The sequence below is a fragment of the Cornus florida genome, unplaced genomic scaffold, assembly GCF_030987335.1.
Source record: "Cornus florida cultivar Cherokee Brave unplaced genomic scaffold, ASM3098733v1 CherokeeBrave_3.0.0_Hap2_Chr02, whole genome shotgun sequence".
Lineage (NCBI taxonomy): Eukaryota > Viridiplantae > Streptophyta > Magnoliopsida > Cornales > Cornaceae > Cornus > Cornus florida.
This window is the reverse complement of record NW_026775572.1, coordinates 50,249,241-50,258,557: the sequence shown is the minus strand read 5'-3', so window position 1 is coordinate 50,258,557 and position 9,317 is coordinate 50,249,241.

The following is a 9,317-nucleotide window of genomic DNA, read 5'->3' as shown; positions in this document are numbered from 1 at the left end:
AGTGCAACCGAGATAATTTCATAGGGACCTTCCCACTTGGTTCTCAATTTGCCGGGAAAGAGTTTTAACCTAGAGTTGAAAAGCCAAGCTTTTTGACCGGGTTCTAAGGACTTCTTCACAATATGCTTATCATGGAAGGCTTTGGTTCTTTCTTTGTAGAGCTTGGCATTATCATAAGCATTGTGCCTTAGTTCTCCCAATTCACTCAATTGAAGTAGCCTATTCTCTCCGGCTTTGGCTAGGTCAAAATTGAGCTTTTTAACTGCCCAAAAGGCTTTGTGTTCTAGCTTAACCGGAAGGTGGCAAGGCTTCCCATAAACAATTCTATAAGGGGACATGCCAATGGGAGTCTTATATGCCGTCCGGTAAGCCCACAAAGCATCATTTAGCTTTCTTGACCAATCTTTCCGGGTCGTGTTAACCGTTTTCTCAAGGATATGCTTAATTTCCCGGTTAGACACTTCAACTTGTCCACTTGTTTGAGGATGGTAGGGAGTGGCTACTTTGTGAGTGACGGAGTACTTAAAAAATAATTGCCTCAAGAAATGATTACAAAAATGCTTTCCTCCATCACTTATCATAGCCCTTAGCATACCAACACGAGCAAAGATATTGGATTTAATGAATTGAATGACCACGGAGTGATCATTCGTTTTGGTAGCACAAGCCTCAACCCACTTAGAAACATAATCAACGGCAAGAAGAATGTATTGATAACCATATGACATAGGAAATGGACCCATGAAATCAATGCCCCAAATATCAAAAATTTCAACAACCAATATATTGGTTAATGGCATCATATCTCTTTTAGACATTGTTCCCATCTTTTGACACCTCTCACACGACTTGCAAAAGTTGTAGGCATCTCTATGAATAGTGGGCCAAAAGAGCCCACTTTGAAGAACCTTTAGGGCGGTCTTCTTTGCACTAAAATGCCCACCACATGCAAGTGTGTGGCAAAACACTAGGACACTTGGGATTTCACTCTCCGGAATGCATCTTCTCACAATTTGATCGGGACAATAACGGTATAAAACAGGGTCTTCCCAATAGTAATTCTGGATGTTGGCAAAGAAACGATTTTTGTCGTTCTTTGACCAAGAGGCTGGAAGCTTGCCTATTGCCAAATAATTCACAATATCAGCGAACCAAGGCATTATTCCATTTGAGACTTGAAAAAGTTATTCATCCGGGAAGGAATCATGAATTGGAGGACTAGGGAAAGGCTCTATTTGTAATCTGGAAAGATGATCAGCAACCACATTTTCGGTGCCCTTTTTGTCCTTGATTTCAAAATCGAATTCCTGGAGGAGTAAAATCCATCTAATCAATCTAGGTTTTGTTTCCCTCTTTGTTAAAAGATGTCTCAATGCAGCATGATCAGAGTAAACAACAACCTTAGATCCTAGCAAATAAGAGCGGAACTTATCAAGAGTATATATTATAGCAAGTAATTCCTTCTCGGTAGTGGAGTAATTCAATTGAGCTCCTGAGAAGGTTTTGCTTGCATAGTATATGGCACAAGGGAGCTTACCTACTCGTTGGCCCAAAACTGCCCCCATAGCATAGTCAGAAGCATCACACATAATTTCAAAGGGCAAAGACCAATTAGGAGGTTGCATGATAGGAGCAGATGACAATGAAGTGCGCAATTTATGAAAGGCGTCTAGGCATGCTTGATCGAAGATGAAAGGAGTATCCTTGGTAAGAAGATTGCACAAAGGTCTAGCGATTTTGCTAAAGTCCTTAATGAAGCGGCGATAGAAGCCGGCATGACCTAGAAAAGAGTGAACTTCCCTCACCGTTGAAGGTGGGGGTAGTTCAGAGATGAGTTCAACTTTCACCTTATCTACCTCAATTCCTCTTCTAGATATGACGTGACCCAAAACAATTCCCTCTTGAACCATGAAATGGCTCTTTTCCCAACTAAGAACAAGGTTTGTTTCACGGCATCTTTTAAGCACTAAGTCCAAATTTTTGAGGCAAGCATCAAAAGAGGACCCAAAAACAGAAAAATCATCCATGAAGACCTCAATATACTCTTCCACCATATCCGAAAAGATAGACATCATACATCTTTGGAATATAGCAGGAGCATTGCACAAACCAAAAGGCATCCGTCTATAAGCAAATGTGCCAAATGGACATGTAAAAGTGGTTTTCACTTGGTCTAATGGGTCAAGGGCCACTTGGTTGTAGCCGGAATATCCATCTAGAAAGCAATAGTATTGTTGCCCCGCCAATCTCTCTAAGATTTGATCAATGAAGGGTAAAGGGAAATGATCCTTTCTAGTGGCGGCATTCAATTTTCGGTAATCAATGCACACACGCCATGAGTTGGCGGTGCGCTTAGAGATTTCCTCACCTTTAGCATTTTCAACCATGGTAATTCCCGACTTTTTGGGAACTATTTGTGTAGGACTCACCCATTTGCTATCGGAGATTGGGTAGATGATTCTGGCATCCAAAAGCTTTACTACTTCTTTCTTAACTACCTCTTTCATGTTAGAATTCAATCTCCTTTGGGCATCCCTAAAGGGTTTTGTATCATCTTCCATGAGTATACGATGCATACAAATGGAAGGATCAATTCCCTTAAGGTCCGCCACACTCCACCCTATAGCTTCTTTGTTTTCTTTAAGTACATTAAGTAGAGCATTTTCTTGGTCCTCATCTAGGCTTGAAGAGATGATAACCGGAAGAGTGTCGTGAGGACCTAGAAATGCATACTTAAGATTAGAAGGCAAAGTTTTTAGCTCAAGAGTTGGTGGAGATACCAAAGATAGAACCGGACGAGTACTAGAAAGTGAAGGAAGAGGCTCAATTGGAGTTTTCCATGGTGGACAATTCAAACTTGCTACGGATTCCATTATATTGCTTACTTCATTGATTGAATTTTTATTATCAAACCCACAACTCTCATACATTTCAAGAAGACATAAGGCAAGAGGATCATCGGATAAAAGAGATGAGAGATCATCCTCAAGCGGTTGTTTCATGATCATTGTGGGAATTGATTCCTCAACAAGCTCATCTAACACATCAATAACATAACACTCATCTTCATCTGTGGGATGTCGACTTGCATTGAAAACATTAAGTTTGACCATCATGTTGCCAAAAGAAAGATCCGTGATTCCGGACCTACAATTGATAGTGGCATTGGCGGTGGCAAGGAATGGTCTTCCCAAGATGATTGGGATTTGAGTAGTGGAATTAGCAACCGGTTCAGTGTCTAACACTACAAAATCAACCGGAAAGTAGAATTTATCTACTTTGACAAGGATGTCCTCAACCATACCCCTAGGTGTTTTGACGGATCTATCGGCCATTTGAAGCACCACCGAGGTTGGCTTTAACTCATTTAACCCCAATTGGACATACACAGAATAAGGAATCAGGTTAACACTTGAACCTAAGTCAAGAAGAGCTCTCCGGATCTCGTGATTTCCAATTACACATGAAATGGTTGGAGCACCAGGGTCTTTGCATTTGAGTGGAGTATTTTGTTGAAGAATGAAGCTCACTTGCTCCGTGATGAACACTTTCTTAGGACCTTGTCCTTTGTTCCTCCTCTTTTGTGTGCAAAGATCTTTCAAGAATTTGGCATAAGGCGAAATTTGCTTAATTGCATCTAAGAGGGGAAGATTTATGTTCACTTGCTTGAAAACATCCATCATGTCAAGTATTTTCCCATCTTGCCTCTCTTGAGGTGAGGTTTCTTTCAAAGCATAAGGGAAATGAGCTTTTGGCTCATGACATTTTGGCACTTGAGAAGATGATGAAGATTGAGTATTCCGATTTGGAACATTCTCATCCAAAGAGATAGGTATGGAATTGGAATTTTGATGAGTGACAACATTCGGTTGCACCGATTCACTATCCTCCTTTGGCAACTCAACCTTATTGTCAACTTGCTTACCACTTCTCAAAGTAGTGATTGCTTGTGTTTGAACTTGTGAGGCATTCTCCGATGTAGAGTTTGCCTCCACACAAAATTGAGCTTTTGGGTTCCTCTCGGGTTGACTAGGTAACTTACCCACTTCCCTTTCATTCAATGCATTAGCTATGATCCCGATTTGGGACTCTAGCTTTGATATAGATTGAGAGTGTGAATGCAACAAATTTGTGTTCTTCTCTAGGCTATCCAAAGCCATTAAAACCTTATCTTCAAATGTAGAATCATTATGAAGTGCATGAGGAGAATGATGCTCCGTTTGGAATTCATACAATTGAGGATGTGAAGAATTATTCATTCTTTGATGATATGAAGGAGTGAACCCTTGAAAACTTTCATTTCTCTTGTGAGGTGGAATGTACTTGTTTTGAAAATTCAGAGCTTGAAAAGAATTTGGATGTTCATTCCACCTTGGAACATAAGCATTGGAATAGGGATAAGCAAATGTAGCATTGACTTGTTCATAGTGTTCATTATAAGCATGTCCGTGGGGATAATCAAAAGTAGTGTGCAAAACACTTGAACATGTCATACAAGGCTCATACATTTGAGAGGTATGATGATGATGATAGGAATTGTTAGCCGGTTTTTGATTTAACAAGAATTGGTCAAACTTTTGAGAAAGAGTTTTAATCTCGGCTACAATTCCCATTGAACTCTCTATTTGACAAACTTGAGAATTTTTCTTCTTCTCTTTTCTTTCATGTTCAATTTGAGAAGTATAAAATTTTTGTAAAGAGTTTTCGCTCATCTTCTCAAAGAGTTGCCAAATGTCATCCTCATGTTTCCTAAAATATGATCCTCCACATGATGTATCAACAATATCTTTATGAATGTCGGATAGGCTCTCATAGAAGGATTGAACCACTTGCCATTTTGGAATGCCATGATGTGGGCATTTCCCTAGCAAGTCATTCAATCTTTCCCAAGCCTCATGTAATAACTCCCCTTCTTTTTGAGAAAAAGTTCTAATTGAAGTACGCATAGCATTGGTCAAGCTCATGGGATAAAACTTTTTTAAAAATTCATTTTGCATTTGCATCCAAGAAGTTATAGAATTTGCTTCCAAAGTATTGAACCAATGCTTTGCCTTGCTTTTGAGTGTGAAAGGGAAAAGGAGTAGTCTAATCACTTCCTCCGGGACATTCATGTATCTAATGGTGGAACATATTTCAAAGAATTCATTTAGATGCTTATAAGGCTCCTCATCATTTAGACCATAGAAAAGTGGACACAATTGAATAGTTTCGGGCTTGATTTCATATTGATTTGTCTCGAAATTAGGCAACATGATACAAGAAGGTGCATGGTATGCATGGAGATCATAATAGTCACGAAGTACCATTGGAGGCATTGGAGCTTGAGCTCCGAGACCGTATTGATCGGGAGGGAGGTTTTGCATGAAATGCGGGTCTAGGTAGCCAAGATTACCCTCTAGGTTTTCCATGTGAATGCTTAGAGTGAATGATCAAGTAAAGACTACAAATCACAACAAAGCAATCAAACAAACACTTCTCCTCCACAACAAGTCAAATATCCTCAACTTCCTCCATATACAATAATTCCCATACTCCCATGCTTTCAATGATATGCAATGCCACCACGTGGGCCCCCGATTTAACTAAGGAGATTGAGTAAGAAGGTCTCACAATAGTCCTTTAGCACTTCAACTCCAAATTTAAAAGCTTAGCTTAGCAAAAACAAATTTTAGCAACTCTTCATTTTAAGCATTTTTCCTTTGCTTTGCTTTGCTCCTTAGCTTGGAATTACTTTGCTAGCTCCTTGCTCAATGCACCTTGTTAATGAAGAACAAACTTAATAAGTAATCAAAAACAGAAAATAAAAAGAAAGTAAAGACACGATCAAAAGAGTACTAATCCTAATTGAATTTCACAATTCGACGTTGCCAATTTAAAATCCCCGGCAACGGCGCCAAAAACTTGTTGTTGGTTTCCTTGATGGAGTCGCCACAACCAACAAAGCTTGAGAGTTGTGTGTGTTTAGGAGGTGGCCAAGTTTTACATTTATAAAAAGCCACTACTACCTTTCTCTATATAATATAGATAGGGCGAGTAGGGATCGTCCCAAGGGATTTGATGGTGTATCGAATCGTGAGACTATGGTAATTAGGGTTAGTAGGTCGAGTGATCACACAATTATTGATTGATTGGTTGATTATACTAAATGAGCTAAACTATAATAAAGCAATGCAATAAGATAAAGAGTAAGTAAGAAGGAAAAGTCTTGGGGTGTAGAGATCACCACCAAACAATACTATTCCAAACCATAATCAAGTGACTAATGAGGGAAATGAATGTGTTGCAACAATGTTGTGTGTGTAAAAGACATTCAATTGGTAAAGGTGACTCAACAAGTGCAAATTGTCTCAATCAACATGTGTGAGGCCACAATACATCTATTGGTAGAGGAATAGATTGTCTAAACATCATGTGAAGATAACAAAATAACAATTCAAGTCATTGAACCTTTCATTAAGCTCATAGTCCAAGCAATCCATAAGGATGACTTAGTTAAACATGCATTATCTAATCATCATGTGAGAGATACAAAATATCTATTGGGAGAGGAATAAATTGTCTAAACACATGTGAAAGATACAACATATCGTAACTAATCATTAATCCTTCATTAAGCTCAAAATTCCATTACACCACAATATTAGAGCATATGCTTCTTGCATTCAAAAGCATGGAACATCAAAGAACAAGCATGAATTGTTTCCCCAACTAACACTACACTACTTAAAAGAGAAACACAATCTATCAAGGAATAAGTATGAACCATCTAGAGACATAACAAGAGCATTACATTAAGAACTTCATATTTTGGCAATCTCAAGATTAAAGGCATTAATACACAGACATGCATCAATAACATTAAATCTAGAGGTGAGCATCTACTCTAGCATACATATACATATAGATAGAGAAAATGATCAATTAGAAGCATTAATCCATAGAACTCAATGAATAATCAAGATCTTCATAAGTTCAAGAATCAAAATATGCATTACAACACAAATCCCTCAAAATTACACAAGATTAGGTAAATAAAGCATGTTTGGGGCTAACTCTAGCCCCAAGAAGATGTCTAGCCACTCATGGTAGTGATGATCCAACCCTCAAGGGCTAACTCCATGGCTGCTCCTAGTTGGTGAAGATCTCCGCCAATGGTTGCTCTAGCTTTCTCCCTTCTTCCTCTCCAAGAATAGCCTCCAAGATGATTTTCAATGTGTCACAAGAAACTCTAGACTCCCCTCCAAAAAGTGTATCATATTCCTTATATAGGTAGGTCAAATACACCCTATGATGAGCTGTGGTCGTGCAAGGCATATTCTCCAATGATTGGGTGAAGAACGGAATAAATGAGCTGGACTTTAACTTTTTCTCGCTGGAGGAAGTTCGATCGATCGAACCTTAACTTGGATCGATCGAAGATGGGTTCGATCGATCGAACTGCATCTTGGATCGATCGAAGTGGTCTGACTCCTCCGGATAAGGACAAGGCTGAGATATTTCGAAAATATTTATGGGGAAAAGGACAAAAGTGGTTGGTAGGCGTACAGTTGTGGATAAGATCAATCATTTGAATAGGACAAAATAGGGTTCGATCGATCGAAGGTGATGTTGGATCGATCGAACTTGGAATTTCAGCAAAAGCCAAGGTTGGATCTATCGAGAAGTACTGTGATCGATCATAGATGTTCGATCGATCGAACTCTAAGTTGGATCGATCGAACTTTTCAGCTGTACAACTTTGATTCCTTTTTGCTCCTTGCTTTCTCCACTTTGCTCCCTCCTTTGGTTTATCTCAAGATTGCTTCAATTAAGCTCTTATTTGGCTGAGTTAACTCAATTTTGGGATTAGTGCCTGAAAATATAAATAACACGTAATAAGTCTAAAATGGCAAAGTAAGATAGATAAAGGTACTAGAATACTTAAGCTTAACGGGTTTAAATGCGCACTTTTCAGTGCTCATCAAAAAGGAAAAAGAAAAGAAGTAGAAAAGGATCAAGTTCAGGTCTGTGCTTAGATTGCTTGAGTGATTAAGTCCTTTGGGGTGTGTTCTGACACCTAATGCCCTAAGATTGTCTGGTCTGGGAGTCATTGGCTGAACGCTTGTTACATAAGGGGTTTAGGTTGCCTAGATTACTTGAACAATTAAGTCCTGAGGGGTGATTTATCACTTAATAGCCTAAGATCATTGGTAGCTCGTCGTCACAACACTCCAAATTTGTGTAAAATAGTGTGGCCAAGTTTTAAATTTATAAAATGCCACTACTAAGTCTAACTAATAAATATAGCTAGGGTGGGTAGGGATCATCCTAAGGGATTGTGGGCATATTTGCAATGGAAACAATATACAGGGTTAGTAGGTCGAGTGATCAAAAGGTGGTTTGTTTGGTTGATTAAACTACTAGCTAAAACTAAGCAAGTTTAATGTAAAACAAATAATAACAAATAAATGAAAGAGGGAACAAGAGAGAGAGATCTCGGGATCTAAAGGTCACCACTAAATATCACCTTTCTAGACATTTAATGTATAATTAATAAGGGGAAACATGTGTTGCAACAATAGTGTGTGTGATTGATTGTTTCAACAAGCATGGATGACCAATTAAGTGTATATTGTCTTAGCAACCTAGTAAATAGCACAATATATCAAATTAAGCCATTATTCCTTCCTTTAAGCTCACAATCTAAACACATCACATGGTTAGAAAAATACACTACTTGTACTCATAAGTATGAAACATCAAATAACAAGCATGGATTATTCTCCCATCTAAGAAACTAAGGCAATTACACTACAACTAAGCTAGGAACATGGAAATTAAACTAATTAAACTAAAGAAGAGGTACAATCCATCAAGAAATGAGCATGAACCATCAAATATACCACAAAAGTATTCTATTAAGCACTATACCTTGACAATCTCTAGATTCATAGCATCAATATACATAGACATGCATCAACATCACAAAACTAAGAGATAAACACATGAACATCTACTCTAGCATACTTAAACATATGGATAGAATGAAATGATCAATTGGAAGTATTAATCAACACAAATCATTGTAAGAACAAGATTCATATATAAATCAAATGTCAAGACAACATTACAACACAAATCCCCTCAAAATACAAAGCATTAAGGTCTAGAAGGCATGCTTACGGCTAACTCTAGCCCCAAGAAGATGTTTAGCCACTCATTGATATAGTCATCCAACCCTCAAGGGCCATCTCTATGGTAGAATTGCTATTCTTCTTGATGAAAACCCTAGAAGAATGGAAGAACTCCCAAAAATAGTGTGTGTCTCTCTAAGCTCT